Here is a 22,782-nt window from a genome sequence, read left to right on the forward strand (position 1 = left end):
TTCGCGCTTAGCGCGAATATCTCCAAAAGTTGGTTATAGGAGATAGCTTTGTTAGCTACTGTTTCCATTCGCTAACATCTTGGCACGCCCACTTTGCATGTCATTAGTGATAAATATCACTGACATGCAAAGTGGGGCCCAAGATGGTCGCTATCTCCTACTAGATGTCGCTAACTGGTGTTAGTGACAGCTAGGTAATAGGGAGATAATTTTATCTGCGCTTTCTTGGTTTTTAAAGTTTTAAAGCTAAAAAAGCGGAGATAAACCCCCTTGATAATATGCGCCCTGGTTTTTTTCTTCTTTTTTTTGTTTTATATTTTTTTTTGTTTTTTGGAACATTTTATACTTTTTTTGGCTTTTATGAACAGTTTTATATTTTTTTGTATTTTTTATGGGGACAAACAAAAAACAGGGAATTGTAAACAGCTCAACTGGAGCAAAAAAAACCAGGAAAAAATTAAGGCTTCTTTCGGCACCGGTGGTTGTCTCCAGCACGGTTTATAAGTTTGATGCTCTGCTCCCCATAAGAAATGGTAGTCCCAAAAAATATACAAGTAATCTTGTATTCTCCAAACTGGAGTTGGATGCATGGGACCATCTCTCTAGTTTCAGGATTTGATGGAGTGGGTTGTTTAGAGGTGCTTGGAGAAGATTGGGGAGGGTTTCTGGTCAGTTCTCTGACCTCTGCTGCAGAATAGTTATTGGGGTGCTTTCGTTGCATGTGGCGTTGCATTGTGTGATTCCCAAATGAATATTTTTTTGCAGGGTTCCCCCTGGAAAGTTTAGCGCCACAGATGAGACAGGTCACCTTTGCAGCATTAACTTTTTTGAAACCCCTTGGGATTTAAAAAAACTCCCATATAAAGTGCTCCTTAGGTTTATATGGGGGATTGTCTTCATGCAAGAACTGCCTTCTCTCCTCCTCCTCCTCCTCCTCCTCCTCCTCCTCCTCCTCCTCTTTTTCTTCACCACCAATGTGATGTTGTGGTGGTCCTTGTGGTGGTGGTGGTGGTGCAGATGCTCCAGCTGCTGCTGCTACTGTAGCCATTTCTCTATCAGTAGAAGCAGGTCTTCCTCACTCAAAGAATAAAGTGAGAATGAGGAAAAAAGGTGGGGGCTTTCATCATTTGGAAAACAAAACTGTTCTGAACCAATGAAAAGTGTTATTTTCAGGTCACATGAGCCAGGCTTTCATCATTTGGAAACCAAAACTGTGTTTTTTTCAGTGAATTTCAAAGGTTTTTTAAATGCTAATTCCTAACTATAACTGGTGTGAAACCTATGGTTTTTTCAGTGAATTTCATAGGTTTTTTAAATGCTAATTCCTAACTATACTGATGTGAAACCTATGGTTTTTTCAGTGAATATATATATATATATATATATATATATATATATATATATATATATATATATATATATATATATAATATATATATATTTCAAACACTTGTTTGGCGTTTGCTCCAGCCTCTTTCTGCAGCGGGCTTCCCGGCGGGATCGCCACTCCCCAATTATCCACACACTCCTGGTAGTCTCAAGCTCATAAATCAGCAACACACCAGAGCCGGGGCCCAAATGTTCGTTCAAAGTGCTAAATATTTATTGGCACATGGACAAAACCCTACGCGTTTCGAAGCTTGCGCCTCTTTCTTATATATATATAATCAACTTTAGACTTCTGCAGGGTTATATCCTAATAAACGAAGGTCCTTCAGAGAACTTAGCTGTGTGTTTCTATTATAAGCAGGCCTTCCAGGGTTCATGATTTAGATTTATGATGATGAAAAAATTGCTAAATTGGCAGTTTTGTAAAAAAATTTCCCTGCTTTTTACGAATGTACCTGCGGAATTCAAAGAATGGGACCTCGTCCTTTTATTATGTCAGATCTGACTGATGGGCTGAATAAACGGAGGGTAAGCAGTAAGGTGAGAGGACAGACCAAAAAAAAAGAGGTAAGAGAAAAGACAGACAAGAGGAAGAAAGAGAAAAGACTGCTGCTGCTTGGACCAGGATTCCTAGGAGCAAGTACGTTTTTTCCTGATAGGCTCCTACGTGCTGCAGTAGTTCCCATTAGCCCACCCAAGACACTAGTACCCCTTCGACACCATGACCAACGAGAAATAAATTGGGCCTGCTGCGAACCTGGTCATTCCAAAGCCCGAGTGCACCCTCCACCCCATCCAAAGCACAAGTACCCCTTCCATCTCATGACAACCCAAAAGTAAGTTGGCCCCACAGTGAGCTCAACGTCCCCGATCACTACCCAGACACTAGTGTCCTCTCCACCCTACCACCCTCCGAAAGCACCTTGGAGCAGCAATCATCCCTTTCCCACCCAAGGCACCATTCCCCCCTACACTACATAATCACACACAATTTTAACCCAGCCACCCTACCCAAAGAACACATTTCCTTTCCACTGCATGACAAAGCACAAGGGCTACTCCCACCCCACCAACACTCAAAAGTAATTCCCAGCCAACTCACCCTGGGCACCAATATCCCTTCCACACCACAATCACCCAAAAGTACGTTGCACCCACAGCAGATCCCAGTTACGCCTCCCCCTGCCAAGGCACCAGTGACCCCTTTACCAATAACCACCTAAACGTAGTTCCCAGTCACCCTTCCCTAAGCATCTGTGCCCCTTTCACCCCACAATCACCTAAAAGTAAGTTGGGCCTGCATCAGGGCTGCTGTAAAAAAAATACCCACTCAAAGCATTACTGCCCCACTTCACCCTACCACCACCACCTAAAATTAGTTCCCAGTCACCTCACCTAAAGCACCAGTGCCTTTTTCATGCCATGACCACCCAACAGTAATTTGGGGCCACAGTGGGAGACCCAGTCCCCTCACCCCCTCCCAAGGCACCAGTGCCTGCTCCAATCCATCATCATCCAAAAGTAAAAAGTAAGATGGACCTCAGTAACTGCTCCCCTATCCAAGGCACCAATGCCCATATTACCCCATAATCACCCTAAAAGTAATTTATGGCCTCAGCAAGCTCCAAGTTGTCCCCTCCACACCACCACCACCCATAAGTATGTTGGGCTTGCAGCAATAGATTTCTTTTCCATTGCTTGTTGTGTTTAGGCATGGGAAGATTAAGTGATTTGCCTATAATCACTAGATGTTGAACTGGGGCTGAGGTTAAGGAGAGGATGTGGCGTTTTCTAGGGAGGGGATGTGGCGTAAGGGCCAGAGCTGTTCACTAGAGAGATGGGAAGCCGGTTTCGAGTCTCGCCATTGGCTAAACACCCTGTGATTCTGGGCAAATCACTTAATCTCCCTGCCCCTACAAAAAGGAATGAGTCCTTGTGTATGGTAACTGGTGTTCATGTAAAGCGCTCCAATACGTGGGTGGTGTTCGTGCTATACAAAACTGCAATTTGAAGAAGAAAAAACAATGGGAAAAGCAGGGTTGAGGGAGAAGGGGATCTATGGACAGCAACAGGAGTTTATCGGGGGCAAGCAGTGGCAGGTGGTGGTGGGGGACAGGCAGCCAACAACAAATGCGGGCAGACACGGGGGATTAAGTGATTTGCCCATTGTTTTGGCTCGAATTATGCATTAAATAAGATTCAATTTAATTTTTAAAAAGTACCTCAACTGGCATGCGGCATACGAGGAAGGAGGGTGACAACAAGCTGGGAGGAGAGAAGACAGCCTGCAGGTGCACTTGTATGGAGTGCTTGACAAGAAATGAATAAAAAAAAGTACCTTCTTTGTGAGTAGCCAGTAGAAGGACACTGGCCAGTAGCCATTGAACGGAAGTTGTACTTGGTTCAAGCTCCACGTCACATCATGGATAGGCAAGCACAGCAGGAAGTGAAGTGACAACGTTATGACCAATTAGAAGCATGGAAATTAGAGTGATGTTTGAATGAATGAATGGTAAGTTCAGGTAAATATTGGGTGGGTTCCAAGCCCCTTTTAAGTTTTTCTGTTTAATACAAAAGGATTTCGCAAGACAGCACAAGTGCTGTGCAGGTGAAACCTGAAAAGTGATATGACATGGCCAGTGAGGGAAGGAGTTGCATGGGAGGATGTCTGGAGCACCAGATAGGGGCAGAAGTAGGGTTGTAGAATAAGTAGTATAGAGAGCGGAAAGCTGTGTCTGGATCGGCCGATGACCGGGGAGTCTTAGAACAGCATGATAGAGCAGAACTAGGCAACCAAATGGTTGCGCTAGTGGTGGGGACTGATGAAGGTAAACAAATAAAACACTCTGCTGAAAAGACAAATGACATTAAAATTAAAAGAATGAATTGATATTCGGGAAAAGCCTGAATATAAAAGCGCCACGACTAAAACCAAGAAGGTATTGGTTAAAAAAGAATGAAACACTCATTTACCTGAAAAGAAATTCACTTTCAAAGTGAAAAAGTGTGTTGGTAAATAGAACAGTAGTGTTGAAAGATTAACCTGTGATTAAACCAGCATACAGTTATGTAATAAGCTTAAAAACACAACTGTAGAACATCGAACATGGGAAAACAAATGATTTAAAAAAAAAGAGAAATAGTACCTCAATCACAGCACAAGCAGCAGATGGCCAGTGGAGGGACACTAATCAAAGCTAATCAATCTGTACTTGGTCCATGCGCCATTGAAAAGAAAGGAAGTGATACATGGAAAATGCTGAGTAGAGGCAGCATTAAAACAACCAGGTTTTAGGTATTTGTTTTAATTCAGATAGACTTGAGCATGCACGGATGAGCAGACGAAGTTTGTTCCAGTGGAGCGGGCCAAGATAAGAAAAGTCTCACCCCCTTGTTTAGCAGTGTGGATACACCGGGAAGATAACATAGATTTATTGCTCGATCGCAACTTCTTGTTTGGAAGGTAAGGAGTAAGTCTGTTGGGAAGGTATTTTGGGCCAGAGCCTGACAAGGATTTATGGGTCGGGCAGAGCTGTTTAAATAGTGCTGACTTGTGGATGGGGTGCCAGTGTAAGGATCTGAGTGTGGGGTCTGATGGAATCCTTGGAGGCAGGTTGTTAATCGTACGGGCCATGTTGTTTTGAACAACTTGCAATTTCGATAAAAGGGATTTGTTAGAGGTGACGATTAGGGCATTGCCACAATCCAAGTGTCTGATAATTAGAGTGGTTTACGAGACCTTAGCGGAAGTCACCAAAAGATTTTCTTGGGGAGATGCAAAGTACCAAAACAGGTTCCACATTTGGAGGTGATCTGGTCCCACATTGATAGATGGTCATCTAGAAGTTTGCCCAGATTACTAGTGGTTCTACTGGGCAAAGGGGTGGGATCAAGTTCTACTGGCCACCAATCCTCCATCCAATAGAGCTGAGTTTTGCTAAATAAAAGAATCTCTGTCTTGTCCCCATTAAGTTGAAGACAGCTGAGGGACATTCAGATGGCAATCGTTCTCATGGAGGTGATAAATCTCTGTTTGACATTCTCAGTGTGCTGCCCAAATGAGATGACAAACTGAGTGTTGTCTGCATAAGTAAATGTCTCAAACCCAAAGGACTGAACGAGCTGGGCTACGGGTGGCTATGTAGATTTTAGAAAGAATAGGGCTCAAGGGTAGAGCCCTGTGGAACTCCCTTGTCCAAGGAGATGGTGTTGGAAGGGAATGCGCCCATAGAAACAGTTTGGACCTTATCTTTAAGGAAATCCACCAACCAGTTGAGGACAGACCCCTGGATATCTATCTTTTGGAGACGCTGCGCCAGGTTGGTTGCGAGATGGTATTGAATGCTGCTGATAAAACAAGCAGAACCAACATGGTAGGATGTCCGGCATTCAAGGATAGCCTAAGAGTGTCCACTACTGCAAGTAGAGCAGTCTCAGTGCTGTGGGATGTTCCGAAGCCTGACTGAGAGATGTCCAGCAAACTGTTGCTCTCTAAGTTGGCAGAGAGCTGTTGTTGACATTGGTCTCCAAAACCTTTCCCAGCAGAGGGAGGAGAGATATGGGACGGTAATTGGTTGGGTCCTTCTGGTCTGCGGTTGGTTTCTTCATGATAGGTGTTATTTGAGCTGATTTCCAAAGTCTCGGGACAATGACTTGGGTCAGAGATTGGTTACACAATGCTGTAATAGTTGAAGCGAGAAGAGGGGAAAGGAATGTAATAACCTGTGGAGGACAAGAATCGGAAGGGGACCCTGATTTTTATTTAGCTAGTAAGTCCAGCATCTGTATTTGAGAAATAGGCTCAAATCATTCAAGTAACACTGAGGTAGATTTTTGTGGTAGGTCAGTGGATAGATTGATTGTGGAATGAAAACTGTTGTTAATATTGTCAATTTGTGTTTGACAATGGATAGTCAGGGTGTCGCAAAATATTTGAGATGCCAGAGTAGCAGAGGAACATGCCTGTGGTTTGACAAAGGTGTTTGAAATTGTAAATAGTTCCATAGAAAAGTTGCCTGCCTAGTCTATGTTACAGTATAAAGATAGGTTGCCACAGGCTCACATTATACATACAATGAGTCATCAGCATATAAGAATACAAGTTGAAGGGATTTCTTTCGCTGGTGAAGTGGCCAAATCTGCATGTTGTGACTGCTACTGTTGCTGCAATTACTCGTTCAAAAATGAGACTAGATTCTGATATTTCAGCTGCTGTTAATGCTAATAAAAATTACACACCCTTATCCAAGGGATTTTCATCTCTATCATTTGAGTGAACAAAGCATTCCTTTTTAAACTATTCCAGGAGTAAGTGATTGATTGATTACCAACCAAGACCACAGACTAGCTTTAGTGATAGCTGCGCATGAAGGTGTTACTTCAGCACATGCAGGCGTGGCGGTCACAATTTTGCTGCAACAGCAATGTTATTGGTGACATGTATCAGCAGGCCCAAAAATATGCCCTTTGTTGTGACATTTGACAACAAATTAAAGCTTCCACCTTGGCTCATCCACCGCAGACACGCCTGTTAATTTCTAACAAACCTTTCAGCTGCATTTATTTGGACCACTGTGGTCTGTTTATTTTGGATGCAACATTTAAATTTATCCTAGCTGCAGTTGATTCCTGCTCCAGATTTGGCCACAGCATTCGTCTGACACACACACTGTTATTAAGGACATGCATATCTTTATCGGGACACATGTTTTCATTGCATTCCACACAGACCAGTACACAGCTTGCGCTTCTAAAGCGTACCGGGATACTGTGGCATACCTGAATGTACAGGTTAATTATGCTTCGCCATATAGGCTTGAGGGGAATTCTGTTGTGAAGATAATGAACAATGACTTAAAGCAGTCCTTAACAGCTAGAGTATAGACACTGGACTTAGTTGGATCCACCTATATGGGGTTCAGTAGGCTCCTAACAACCTCCCTAAAAGATCTCTGAGTGGGCGGACCCCATACAAAGTACTCTTTGGCATCAAAATGTTTGTTCCAGACATTGTGGTGGCAGCCACGCCCTTTGACATAGATAATCGTTGTGCTGCCTTACAGGACCTACAAAAGTTCTGTGACACCCAATCCAATGAGCAGTTGAAGACATCTGCCTCTGCGAGAATCAAGGAGAAACCAGAACCTTCCGGCTGGATTCCCACAAGTTGGGGATCTTGTGCGAGAGATGGTGGTGGTAAAGAAGGAGTTTGGCGCATCATACCAAGCACCAGTGCCAGTCCTTTGCATGCAAGCTACAAGAACTTTAATCTTGCAACCACTTCCAGGCTCTAAAGACAATAATTTTGTTTCCATTGATAACGTCAAGTTACATCATGTGGCCAATTCTGAACAATAGGCCACAAGGAATCCTTGCTAGGTCCCTAACTCCTCTTGCTACCAAACAGGAAATTCCTCTACAGCTAGTGAGCACCACCATAGTTGTTTGTACCCGGATGCTGGGGCGGGGAATGCACTTCAATCCATACCTGCTTCCACCACAACTACCAGCAACACCACCAAAGTGAGTACTGATTTTACTACTTCGTCTTTTGCAGCTGATGTCTTTCATATTGATCCACCATCTGTGGATCCACCGCTTTTGGATTTTCGGGCCCTGTTACAGACCAGAACCTCCTGTTTTTTAACTAAGTGCTTCCGGGTATTATATGGATCAAGACTCTTTTTCATCAGACAATTTTATCCTTTTAGACACTCCTCCTGCACACATCTGTGTTTTCTTTTCATGGCTGAAATGCACTTATCTGATCTGACTTTAGATATATGTTTATAGAATACTTTTCTATTCCTGTGGATTGGATTTGTGACAATTTTTATCTTGATGATTAATGGTCACTACCCTGCAGAACGCTAACTAGTCAACGGAGTGTTGGTTCCCCACTCTTCTTCTCATGAGCTGAAAAGAGATGTGTTCCTCATGAACATTTCAGCTGTTCCAGTAACTGATGAAACTGTTTGAATTAAAGTTCCTTATGACATATTCGATCCAACGGAGATCCTGCAGATACTGTATGTGTTTATAATTTCTGTGGGGGAATTAATAGCACCTGGGTTACATTCCGATGATTGGGACGTTGAAACTGTAAACTCTTGGAGCTCGAATATTATACTATTTTCAAAACAGAGGATTTGTACCTTATTTCTGCTAACTATGGTGAGATGTTCTGTTACCACCATTATGGACATCATTATTTACATTGAGCTTGTGTTCAAAACTCACCTTTTAATTACACACATTGGGAACATTGTCCCACTCCCTAGTGGGGGACTGGGACAATGTTCCCAATGTGTGTAATTTTTCAGGATATAACACGTCAGATCTAATGTCCTTTTATTTTAAACCTGTCCATACACCCCCAAAAAAATATTTTTATGCAAACTAAATGAATCTATACAGAATCATTTTTTGCACAATTGTCTATGAGAGGTTATGATTAGTGGAAGGACACCATTGGTTTGAAATCCATTTGGGGTACCAAATCCTGGCAGGTCCAGGATACAGATACTTTATTTCACACCTGCCTAATTCCAACTAAAATGATTTTCCTGAATGACACCGTTCCGCAGACTACATGTCTAGGTTTGGCTAAGATTAAAGATATGAATGCACTAACCTTTCCTTCCTTTGCACGATTTGACAATTGGCAAGATTTAACAAATTTTACTGCTGACCATCTTGACCGTATGTTACAGAGTGGTACATTAAACACCACACTTTCAGGTCCTCACAGGTGGTTATTGAGGCCACTAGGAACAAATGAATGCTGACTTGTTCGTCGTTATTCCCAATAGCAACACTCAGGAATTGCTACTACCTATTGAGTGGAAAAATGGTGTCAACAATGGTTAGAACACTCAACACTATCTGCAGTGAAACAACATTCTTCTCTCCTATCAGAGGAAATAGACCCGTCTGATTTTCTGTTGGGTCCTAAATATCCGCGAACTAAAGATTTATTTATTTTACATATAGTGAGATTTGGAAATTGTCACAAATGGAAACCGCTGCACTTTAACAAATTGATCAAGATAACTTAGATAAAGTGCTTGCTGTTGTTAATAACAGCATTAATACGCTATCTTTTCGTATTTAAAATTTGAATAACTTTATGTCATCTGTTATTGATAACATGCAAAGTGAAATGTCTTCATTGTACCATGGGCAAAGTCATTTTAGATCCATCGTGCAGTTTAGCTGGACCTTTCAAACCCTTAAAAATGGTCACATTCCTTGGGGTTACCTTAATTCCAGCCAGCTATTCATGCCTTTAAATCCGGCATGTAAACAACAACTCATGTCAAAAAAGGACACAACTTCCTCAATGTTACATCTCGAGAAGTTAGGACAGCTCCCTTTCACTATAGCAGAAATCCCTACTACTGTATAGATAGTACATTGTGTACTATCTCTGCCAATTTCAACATTTCAATTTACAGCTTGCATGAAACAGTTTCCTGTTGGTATATATGGGCCCCTCAGAGGCAGCTTCATTCATGAATTAGGCCCCTCCCATGTTCTTATCGTTGTGAATGCACAAATAAGGAGGTCTTCCTTACTGGAAAGAAATGCAACTCTTCTGTCGGACATTTACTTGTTTGTCAACATGTTACCATTCATGTTGCTTGTAACCCATCTGTACCTAATTTGTCCAGTATTAAGAAAGGAATACCAGACCCTTCAACCGTCCCCTTTATTCAAGTTCTTTCAAACGGAAGCTATTTAATGTTAAATGATCACGAATGTTGTGGAATGAATGCCAGGATCCCATATATTTTATCGGTCTTCCAAATTATCACCTGCTGCAATAACAGGCTCTTTCCCTCTCTGCAAGGAGGATACAATAGCTTGTTGTTGCCTTCTATTCCAACATTGATGAACTAAGCAGATTCAAAGCACTATTGTTTCAAAAAGAAGTGGCACAGATATCTGCTAGATATTTTTTTGAATTGCAAGTTGCCAGGACATCCAGTGAAATACAGTTCTCTTTAACACCAGTCTCCCAATACATTTCAGTGAATTAGTTCATTGTAGCTTTAATGCATTGAATACTGCCTGCCTTGCTCACTTTTTAAAGTTCTCAGTTCTGGCATAGTCAGTTCCTTCTACAAAATCTTTGGAGTAATACCGACTTTTACTCATTCCATTTTTTCCATTGTGTTCGCGGGCATCCCATTGGCGCTATTCCTCATTTGCAGCATTTTAGTTCTATTTTTGCTCCTCCTCAATGAATGTTCTGTTTTGAAGCTCTCTGGAACTACCACCAGTCCATCTATGTCATGAATGCATGGTAAGGTTCTTCGGAATCCTACCACTCCAAGAACTAGATCTTGACTGGTCATTGACATTCTGACCTGTATAGTTTGCCTGGGGCCAGCTCGTGTTTCACTGCCTACGGTGCCCCTACGAATGGGCACTAGATATTTGCTTGTCTCAGCAAATACCAGTTCTTGTGGCCATGAACCTGTTGATGGGTCCTCTAAAGACCCATTTTTGGAGTTGTCTCATGGGCTTGTGACTGCTGCACAACGTGAGGTATAAGCCGGTCCCTTCTGAGGAGATGGGTGCTTTGCACAAGACTTATTAAACTTTGGCACTAATGGTATTGGTGCTGGTTTCCCGGATACTCACTCAGCATTGGCTGAAATGAGGATGATTTGAACTAGGCTTTGGATGGGTCATAGTGTGCGGAGATTGAGTCCATCCTGGACTCATTTCCTATTAAATTCATTGGAGACATCATGGATACCTCCAACACACCTTAATTTGGATACCATTCAAAATTGACGTGATTTTTTAAAAATTATTATTGTCATAAGCATTGAATTTGCTTAGTGATTTATAGTGTCTACTTAGTAGCTACATTACTAGTCTGACCAAAGGGGGGTGTCATGTGTTTCATTTAGGACCCACTTAGTTTGCTCGTACTTTAGTTTGCTTGCACATTTATGCTGCTTTGCCTTGCACATGGTATGCTTGGCATGTTTATTTTTGTGTCACAACATTATTTTAAAAAAGCACTGCACATGTTTCTGTTATTGTTTTCGACTGTACAAGGGCAAATAACACTGTACCCAGTCTTATTGTGATTGGTTAGCAAACAAATCTTGAAACTTAGACACAACATACATTCACATCTATATACAGAAAAAGTATGGCAGTGTTTTTTAAATGATAGCCAGCACATCTATTGTGTTTGCATATAAGTTTAGCAATTGCAATCTTTTTAAGGCATGCTTTATGTCTTTTCACCGTGCCATCCACAGGCCCAGTCGAATTGGCGTGATACACCTGCACATTACTTCTGTGGTCCTTCCAACCCCCCCTCCCCCCTCCCCCCCTTCACCCGTTACTGTCCTGAAGAAGACCCGCTGCAGAGGTCGTGAATTTCCCCTATTGCGCTAGGGTCGAAACGTTGACGATTACGCACCTTTTACTTTGAGGCCTACACCATACATTCCCTTGTCCTTTGTATAATAATGTATATAGAATTGTATGGGTAGGCTTTGTTTTTTGTGCAACTTTCAATTGTCCTTTTGTTGTACATAATCACTTTAATCCTGTGCCCTGAGCTTTTCTTCTCTCTAATTCACTTGAGCACCCCTTTCCCTTCCTTCCTTCCTTCCCAGTAATCACTTTATGAATATGTAAATAAAAATTGTGATATAAATGTGATTATTAGTTACATGTTTTTTATTCAAATAGTTGTGTTGGGTTTACTGCATACATAATGTAAGTATTATAACTCCTCCTTTTGGTTACAGATTCAATCTGATTAATTGTTTTGTGAAAAATCAAGATTCACATTTATTGATATTTAGAGTGTTGTCTAGGACCACCCTTTTTATATATACCATTACCCAGGTCCTTTGACTTATTGGGTCTACCCCATTGTTTTCAATCATCTAAGAAAATGGGCTTTCTCTAAGCTCATTATTCCGAATTTTCAAGCAGGCTTTCGGCCCAATAATTCTGTAATTGATAATATTGGTATTCTACAGTCAAAAATTGATAAGTATGTTCCATCTAAATCTGAAGTAATATATAGCCTATTTGTCGATTTCTTGACAGCTTTTGATAGGGTCGACAGACCATCGCTCTGTAGGAAACTAAAGGAAATAGGGATGCTGGTCTCACTTTTGAGGCTAATTGTAGCCTTACATACGGCAACATGGTGTAAAGTTCAGATGGGAGGTGACAAAGGGCTGACCCATAAGATCTCCGCTCAAAATGGTTTAAAGCAAGGTTGTCTATTAGCTCCCCTCTTGTTCTCCCTCTATATAGGCAATCTACCAGAGGTTTTTGAAAAAGTAAATAATTTCCCTCCTAAAGTAGCTTTAGAAAATGTACACGTGTTAATGTATGCTGATGATGTGGTTCTTTTTGATCTTACCCCATTGGACTTACAGAGAAATATAGATGCCCTTACAAAATAATGAGAAACCAACCACCTAAAGGTTAATATTTCTAAGACCAAGATAGTCCCATTTAGGGGTAGGAAACACCATATCCAAAAGAATGGAAATTAGGCAATACATTTATCGAGGTAGTAAAAGCATATACATATCTCGGGAGTGTCTTTTCGCAAACCCTCGAAGTCCACTCCCACCTACATCAGATGAATCAAAAAGCAGTGATACATACAAATGCATTAAGGAAATTTTACTCTTACTCCGGCAACAGGAACTTTCAAACTCTTTTAAAAGTTTATAGTGCAAAAATTCCTCCAACTATAATCTATGCTACAGAGTATATCCCGATAGCTAGATGGATTGTTCTGAATAATGCTGAAGGAAAATTACTACGGCAACTAATCCTATTGAGCCAGGCTGTCACAGTACAGATCCTGAGCATAGAACCTACCATAGTAAGTGCTTTCTTAATAGCTCCAGCCAATATTATCAGATGATCTTTCAAGCTATTACATGCAGAAGAAGGCTCTTTAAGGGCCTTATTGAAATATGAAACATTTAAGTCAGAGAAAAATCTTGATATCTTTCAAATAAATCTCAAGGCAGCCTTAGAGTATTTTCAATGTACTGAAACCATCCTTCAATCTTAGTCTCCAGCACACCTGGAGCATTTCTTGAAAAATATGACTCCCAATTAAGTTAAGAGCTTGATAAGGCGCATTGCCTTCAACTTTCTCATTAGAAATCTCTCACCTCTACTACTGAGTTTAAGATCTTAAAAAAACACATAAGATTGACTTTGGAGCATAGTATCAGGAGATGTATTATTATGCTGAGTGTAGGTATGCTCCCTCAAAAAGCTCATACAAGAAGTTGGAGCAACCAAGATGAAAATAGCGGGGTTTGCGATAAATGCTATAATGGATCTCCGGACTTAATACATGTCTTAAGTTTATGTTCCAATAAGGAGGTAGTTGAGGCTAGAAATCGTTTTATATAGCCTATTGTTTTTAGATATAAACTCTCCTCTATCACTGACCTAATTGTTTTTTTTACAAGCCCACCAAATGAATTTGTTTGTCTTAACATGCATAACTTTATTAATTCTATTTTACTCATGCTCTAAAATGAATGTTTATGTGTTTAGAAGAATTTTTTTATAAAGTGATGGAATTATGTATGTTTGTTGATCTCGTAAGAGATCTAAAACAATAAAATTGTAAAAAATTGGAGTTGCTTAGTTACATTTTATAAGTGTAATTTCCAAATGGGAAGAGATACCCAGTTCATGTTTCGTGTCTCTGGAATCACAATTTAAAATGCTAACTTATGGTGAAGTTGGATTTAAAATTGCAAGTCTAAAAATGCCACTTTTAGAAGTTGACATTTTCTTGCCACAGCCATTTGATGCCTGTAGTCTGTCTTGAGTCACTTGAGACACACAAACACATTAATTTTATTAGGCACAGGGAGGTTAAGCCATTTGCCCAGACTCACAGGATGCTGAGACTCGAACCCGGTTCCCCAGCTTTGAGGTTGACCGCTCTAACTGTTAGGTCACATCCTCTCCCTCATGTTTGATGGGCATGCAATGTTTTGTCTGATATGTAATGTTGAGTTGTGGTGGTTACATTTCTATGTTAGACTTTGAAAAGCTGTGGCGCCTTGCCTTGTGCCTGTCTATTTTACCCTCCTTGAGACAAACAAATATGCAGGCCACTGGGGGAACTCCTCTGTATAGTTGTCAATCGTCAGAGCTAAGCACTATTGGAGAGGGGGCACCCCAAAATGCCCCTCCAGTCGAACGGAGTAACTCTGCCGTCTGGTCGAAGGACTATTATCTATACTCAGGGCTACTGTTCCTTTTACTAGTACCCCTTTGAAAGAAAGGGGTCTACCTGATCCCACCATCCAAAAGTCTGTTCATTCCATAGAGATATGGTCGATGGCCTCTGTCACATTTGGGAAAGTATGAAAGCTCTGTTAAAAGATGTGGGTACATCTATGGGTTTACATTTGTGCCTGAACGAGTGAATGGTGAAATCTATTATGTGAGTGTTTTACAAGATGGTTGTTGAATTTGTGGAGGACTGCTCAGTATCATTCTTAGAACGTAGAAACATATATAATCTCCTGTCCTCTTCCCCAAAACTATTTGTCTCTGTGGGTTGAGGAGGTAGTCCACCAGCTCCTTTGAAGTAGCCTAAATCTATATTTATTTAGGTTATGAGACCTGTCTGAGGATCATATCCATTCCACTTGAGTTAGTCCAAACTGCCTCAGGTGACACTGTAGTGAAACCAAGACTTGACCATAAGGCGATCAAATGAGGACATCAAGAAATTCAGAAAATACAGGTAGAGTGATTGGCACATCTTGGCCACCGGGAAGGATATGACAAGTGTGACCCTTTCTCTACATCGCGGTACAACTTAGGGCGAACAAAGCGATACAAAAGGGGATGATGGACCGAGCGTTTGAGCAAATCAAACACTCGCCCTAAGTTGGCAGGGTATGCTCAGACGTGAGTCCCTTGCTCACTTGGCCACTGGATTCAAGATAGCCTGGCTGATGAGGATTATGAATCCGAAACCGGTCCCAGGATGCTTGTTTCCGGTCCAGGGAAGACATGGCTTGGCACTTCGGGCTGGACTGTTCCCATGAGGCACAGGGTCAGACTGATTTGCATATGGCCATGTCTGAACTGGGGTGGCTGAGTGAGCTAAAGAATGGTGATGGATTAAACCCAGTTCAGTTGACTGGGGGTGAGTGTTTGATTTGCTCAAACGCTCCGTCCATCATCCCCTTTTGTATCGCTTTGTTCGGCTTAAGTTGGCAGGGTATGCTCAGACGTGAGTCCCTTCCTCACTTCACCACTGGATTGAAGATAGCCTGGCTGATGAGGATTATGAATCAGAAACCGGTCCCAGGATGCTTGCTTCCGGTCCAGGGAAGACATGGCTTGGCAGTTCGGGCTGGACTGTTCTCATGAGGCACAGGATCAGACTGATTTGCATATGGCCATGTCTGAACTGGGGTGGCTGAGTGAGCGAAAGAATGGTGATGGATTAAACCCAGATCAGTTGACTGGGGGTGAGTGTTTGATTTGCTCAAACGCTCCGTCCATCATCCCCTTTTGTATCGCTTGTGTGCCCTAAGTTGGCAGGGTATGCTCAGACGTGAGTCCCTTGCTCACTTGGCCACTGGATTCAAGATAGCCTGGCCGATGAGGATTATGAATCCGAAACCGGTCCCAGGATGCTTGTTTCTGGTCCAGGGAAGACATGGCTTGGCAGTTCGGGCTGGACTGTTCCCATGAGGCACAGGGTCAGACTGATTTGCATATGGCCATGTCTGAACTGGGGTGGCTGAGTGAGCTAAAGAATGGAGATGGATTAAACCCAGATCAGTTGACTGGGGGTGAGTGTTTGATTTGCTCAAACGCTCTGTCCATCATCCCCTTTTGTATCCCTTTCTCTAAATCAGCATTCTTGTACATTTGCACGGGGGTGTGGCTGAGCACGCAGCAATGGCGGACGTGTCTGGGTAGAGCTCCGTAAGAAGCTCCCCTACCACAGGCAATTTCTCCGATACAGTTATCCGAATTAGCCCGGAATTGTCTGCGAGGGAGCCCACCGCACCTGCCTCCTGGCTGCTGAACTTTGGAGACTTTTGCCCCAAGCGCACCGCCCCCGGCGACGTGTGGTCCTGAGTGGCCGGCCGGCGTGTGCTTTCTGCCGGCGAGCGGTGGCAATCGAGACCGGAGTCTCTGCTGGCCGGACGGGCCCGGCGGAGGCGGGCGAAGACCACTCAGTACCATCGAGCCCTGCTCGCCCCTTCTGCGGGAACCGGGGAGTGGTGGTGGGCCTGTGGAGACCGAGGTGACGGTGGCCCCCCCTACTTCCCCCCCTTCGCTGCTTGCCGTATGGTCGGGGAGAGGACCGGGGGTCCTGGGCCGCTCTTCACTGAGACATGGGAGCCATTGGACTTTGCTTACTGTGCGCGGCGGATGGTGGGGAGGTGGGCTGCCCTCTCTTCGCGGGGAGCGACGCCCGGCTGCTCATCCCGCCCGGCCCCGCGGAGCTGTTCATGAGCTGCCCCGGACTGGGGCTGCTTCCGGTGGGCAGAGATTGTCACCTGAGGCCAGGGACGCAGCCTACTGCGGCGGAGAGGCACAAAAGCAATCGTTGCTGCATGAGGAGCGCGCTTGGAGCCCCGTTGATCCCAGCACCTGGAGGTAGGTGCCCACGCTGCCCCCCCCCCTCTGGTGGGACGCGGCCCGGGCCGCTTGTGCCTCGCGCTGGAGAGGCGCTGCGGCTGGCTCCCCCTCGCTGGCTGCCGATTGCAGGGTATTGGTTCTACAATCCAGGGCCCCACAGCGTGATACACCGGGACGCCATAGCGGGAGTGAGGCAGTGGCCCTCTACAAACTTTGCTTAGCCGCCTGCCCGTCCCTGCTGCCGTTGCCACTGTAAGGCGCCACAACCCGAGTACTCGACTCAAGGCCTGGCTTCAAGCTGAGGGGCTACCTGACCTGAGAGAGGGGGAGACGGCCCCCTGAGTGACGCCTGATATTACTGTGGTATTGCTGCGCAACTGGCCCCCCCCTATGAGTCGATCCCCCCGTGGGTGGGGAGCAACTATCCTCTCTTGTGTGAACACCTACGGGATCCATGGGGAGGCCGATCTGAAGACCACAATGAGGGAGCCCGAGTGTGCACATTGACGGCCCCCATTGCTGCAGCGTAGACACGTCTGGTGGCGGCCCAGAAGTGCGCAACTTCCAAGTGCGTCCATCCTGCTTAGATTGTACTTCCTGCAATGCCACGACTTTCCATAAGTTGTTTTTGCTTGCAAATTAACTATACCCCTTGTCTTCTCCTCGCGCTTAAAGCCTGCAGCACTGCTTTGTACTTACTGTTCCTATTTGGGTTTCCCGTCACCGCTCTGAGTACAACGAAGATTGCCGGAATCCTGTGGCTCTGGACACCTGGAGTGGTCCCTGTGGTGTCCCACTGGGAGGCCCCGCCCTGAAGGCTACATAGGGAGATCCCCTGGGGTACACCTGCACCTGGATACTCCGACGCCTCCCATGTATGTGGGACCTAAAACGAGGGCCGTGACTGGGGGCACGCAAGTAAAAGGAAAAATGGCGAAACAGGCTGATGCGGACCACACCACTTCTAAGCTGGACACGATGTTGGCGGCTATGGAGAGACTGGAGGAGTCGCTGCAGCTGACCCGCACCTCCTTAGAGACTAAAATTGATTGCGTATCCATAGATATGACGCATCTCCGAGCTGATCACAAGAAGCTGGCTGAGCGGACGACCGCATTGGAGACTACGGCGACAGAGATGTCCCCAAGATCGCCCAGATGGACAAGCACGTACAAAATCTCCTTAACATGGTGGAGTTTTTGGAAGATCGTGCGGAGAATGCGGAAGGGAGAGCGAGACGCTACAACATCCACATAGTGGGCCTGCCGGAGAGATGGGAACCAAGGGAGGCACCGGAACATGTGGAGCGCTGGCTTAGAGACATCCTGGCGGAGGGTACCCTTTCGCAACATTTTGTGGTGGAGCGTGCTCACCGCGTGCCCACCAGACCTCCCCTTGAGGGCTCAAATCCGAGACCCATGCTCATCCGCGTATTGAACTACCGTGATCGTGACACCATTTTGCGCGAAGTCCGCAAATTACCTGAGGTCAGGATTGATAATGCTACCATCATGTTCTTTCCGGACTATACAATACAAGTGCAGCGTCAGCGTCACTCCTTTTTGGAGGTGAAAACAGCGACTCCGCCGCTTGGCTCTCAAATATTCGTTACTATTCCCTGCACGTCTGTGGGTTGTGGCTCAGGATAAGACTCACTTTTTCAGTACCGGAGAGGCTGTGGAGACCTGGCTTGACTCGGGTATTGACACGAAGACCGGTGGAATGCCCACGAGGATGCGTCGCGACAGAGGTGCTCGAAGGCGAAGACGCAGGAGACTCTCGGTGGCCGGCTCGATGCGACAGGAGGCGACTGTGGGCCCTACACCTGAACACCGACAGGAAGAGCAGCAGGAAGCTGTTCGCAGAGTGGCGGAGATCAGTGGCCCCTGCCTCCTGAGCAAGTCCTGACGGTCAAGTGAGCGAAGACGAATACATATATGGACTGCCAGGTTCCCAGGGGTCAGGGGATCTTCCAGAGGTTACTCCACAGACAGCTGATTTGATCCACTAAATTCGCCACAGAGTTGTTGATTACCAGTACTGTGCAGCGTGAATTTCCGCCAGTGATGTGCGGACCCTTCGGTGTGGGAATGACCCGAACATTGTGTGGCTGGTTGCCGGGCTTTCCATCGATGCCCTGCGGTGACCAATCCTACCGAGGGTGAGTCCAGACTTTGGTAAGTGCTTACTTGTGACTCGCTCAGTATGATTGCTGGTCGCCTACCCCTCGACCTCTTCAAGCGCTCTGCCTCAGCCGTTGGGAACTCTTGCTGGCGGTGGACTATAAGACGTGTACAACCTGTGGTCGGGGGAATACGCCCACACCCTACCTGCATGAACCTTTTGTATACATAACATAATAACTCAGTGAACCCCCTTGAATTTCAGAATAGTTAGAGCTCACTAGAGTGTTTGGACGACAGCATGTTCTGCAGTCGACCTTTTGGCATTGTCATTTGGTTTACTTTAGTACCGGAACTGGTGCCTCCTTTTCTTAATTCCGATGTGTGCTGGTGGGGTGGTGGGATGATGGGATCCGAATACAAGCCTCTTTATGTTCCCATGCTTTGTTGTGCTACTGGTGATGGTGTCGTGGGCGGTGGGTGGGCCTGGAGGGTGGGGGAGACTAAACGAAATGTCTGCAACTAAATTTTGTACCTGGAATGTCCGAGGGATACATACCCCTTCACGCCGTTACCAGGTGTACTCATATCTCAAGCGGCACCAGGTGCAAGTCGCACTGTTACAAGAGACACACTTGACAGACACAGAGACACGCGCTCTACGCCGTAGGTGGAGGGGACAGTTATATGCCACGGGTTTTTCATCATATGCACGTGGGACTCTGATATGGATTCGCCCTGGGGTCCCCTTTGCACTCACGCGCAGCCACATAGATGATGAAGGCAGATATGTGTTACTACAGGGTAAGCTAGATGGACAGGACATAGTAATTAAGCATGGCCGAATTTTGCGAATTCGCAATTCGCGAATTTGCGAATTTGCAATCCGCAAAATCCGCGAATTGACGGATTCGTGGATTTTGCGGATTGTGTGGGTAATGGCCGGGCGGGAAAACAGTGCACATCGCTAGTGCGAGGGGCAGGGCCAAACGGGTGAGGCTTATATGCGAGTTCACATGCCTCTTGTGTGCATAAAAGGACAGGCACGGATCAGAGAAGCTCGTGGTCACAGGAACTGCACAGGGATTGAGCTCGTGAAAGTCAATTATGCAAAGGAATCCATCAAGCATCATAGCTAATTTTCGACGATAGATATGGGGAGAACGCACACTTACCCAGCCTCGACAAAACAAAAAATTTTTGGGGGGCTGATTAACTTTGCCATCACACCAAAGAGCGCCGGGGTCCCTCGAGTGAGCTGTCCATCAAGTGGGTAAAGGGCGCGAAGACGGTGCACACACCACTAGTGTGTGGGGAGGGGCCAAACGGACGGGCTTATATGCGAGTTCAAATGCCTCTTGTGTGTATAAAAGGACAGGCACGGATCAGAGAAGCTCGTGTTCACAGGAACTGCACAGGGATGGAGCTCGTGGAAGTCAATTATGCAAAGGCCTCCATCAAGCATCATAGCTAATTTTCGGCGATAGATATGGGGAGAGCGCACACCTACCCAGCCTCGACAAAACGCACATTTTTGGGGGAGCTGATTAACTTTGCCATCACACCAAAGAGCGCCGGGGTCCCTCGAGTGAGCTGTCCATCAAGTGGGTAAAGGGCGCGAAGACGGTGCACGCACCACTAGTGTGTGGGGAGGGGCTAAACGGACGGGGCTTATTTGCGAGTTCACATGCCTCTTGTGTGTATTAAAGGACAGGCATGGATCAGAGAAGCTCGTGGTCACAGGAACTGCACAGGGATTGAGCTCGTGAAAGTCAATTATGCAAAGGCCTCCATCAAGCATCATAGCTAATTTTCGACGATAGATATGGGGAGAACCCACACCTACCCAGCCTTGACAAAACACACATCATCCTGTAACTGTTTTAGGATGGCGCCGGCAAGCTGCCAGCGCCATCCTAAAATAGTTACTAAATTAGCTTCATCAGGAAGCACTAATAGATAAAATAAAGCAGGTGCTCGAGCACCTGCTTTATTTTATCTATTAGTGCTTCCTGTTGAAGCTAACTTAGTAACTATTTTAGGATGGCGCTGGCAGCTTTCTGGCGCCATCCTAAAATAGTTAAAAGTTCAACAGGCTTGAACTTTTGCCCCCCAAATCCGCCGCTCGCGGATCTCGCGGATTTTCAGTAAATTCGCGGGAGTCCGCGGATCGCAGATTTACCGAAAATCCATGAAATCCGCGAGCGAAACGGATTTTCCGCTCACCCTTAATAGTTATAGCCTCTGTTTATGCTCCCAATGTTGACCAAGGGTGCTTTGTCACTCGCTTGTCTACTGCGCTGGCGGCATGGCCGGGTGTACCACTTTTGCTAGGAGGTGACTGCAATTGTGTTCTTGACATCACTTTGGACAGATCATCCCCCCCTCCGCCACATGCGGCGATCCATGCCACGACGAGAGCGTTCGCTGAGAGGCGATGCACTGGGATCTTATTGACGCCTGGCGTAGTCGCAACCCCAACACAAGAACTTACTCATATTATTTGGGAGCCCATGCGCTGCATGTCAGACTTGACAGATTCCTGCTGACTGTTGACAAAATAAATCTTTTAGCTTCACCCTGGGCCAACTCATGCCCCGAAGCACAAACTGACAGCTTATTTTTGCTATCAGTTTGTAGGACTCTAGGCAAACTTTAGAACTGAGTACCTTGTTAGTAGGGACCATCAGAGGTCCTGATGAGCAGACAGTAGGGGACTGTCTGTGAAACATGTCGACCTGGTAGGTGCAAATAGCCCTACCTCACAACCCCTTTTTAACATTCCCAGCCAGGGAAGCGAATAAAAGTATTTTTTTCCACTAGCCAGGGAATTTTTAATTTTTTATTTCACATCATAAGGTCCCTGCACTTCACTAATTTCACTCACTGTGCACCAACACATAGTCTTTCATCACAATATCAGTGCTCCCGCGTAGATCGTAGGTCGTAGCACGCCCCGCCCCGTAGAGGGACGGGAAGACCCCGATGATGAAGCATGACACTAAGGGACTCTTAGTGTGTGAGGGCTATTTTAAAAGCACATAGTGCCTCCACCTCACTAATCTGAGGAAGGGCCTTATCTCACTTTTTTTCTAACAAGAATATAAAAAAAACATAAAATGTAACACTTGCACCTTTTTGATAGAATCTTTTTGTTTACATGGATCTATAAGGAGGGTGATTCTATCAATTCCTCTATACTTCCTCTATTTTTTTGTAGTGACTTACTACCCCTTGTCACTGACTCCTGTTATTTGGGCCGCAACCACTCCGATCACAACCCTCATACTCTTGACTTTACCTGGGAGCGCCCACACCCCCCGATCCCCACATGGAGACTCCAACCTGATGTTCTATTAGATGCCCCCTTCCGAGAATTGCTCTCGACTTGCATATTGCGCTATTTTGAAGAAAACACTGATACTGCATCCACCCCACAGGTTGAGTGGGATGCATTTAAGGTGGTCGCGAGGGGACACTGTCTGGGAGCACAGGCGGGACTGAGGCGTCAGGTGGATAGGGAATTGACTCGGGTGGAGGCTGAACTACTGATTGCTAAACGCGCAGCAGTGGAGGGAGACGATGCGAGATTAGCAAATATTCGGGCGGAACATGCAAAACT

The sequence above is a fragment of the Lissotriton vulgaris genome, unplaced genomic scaffold (genome assembly GCF_964263255.1).
Source record: "Lissotriton vulgaris unplaced genomic scaffold, aLisVul1.2 SCAFFOLD_2356, whole genome shotgun sequence".
NCBI classification, from domain to species: Eukaryota; Metazoa; Chordata; class Amphibia; order Caudata; family Salamandridae; genus Lissotriton; species Lissotriton vulgaris.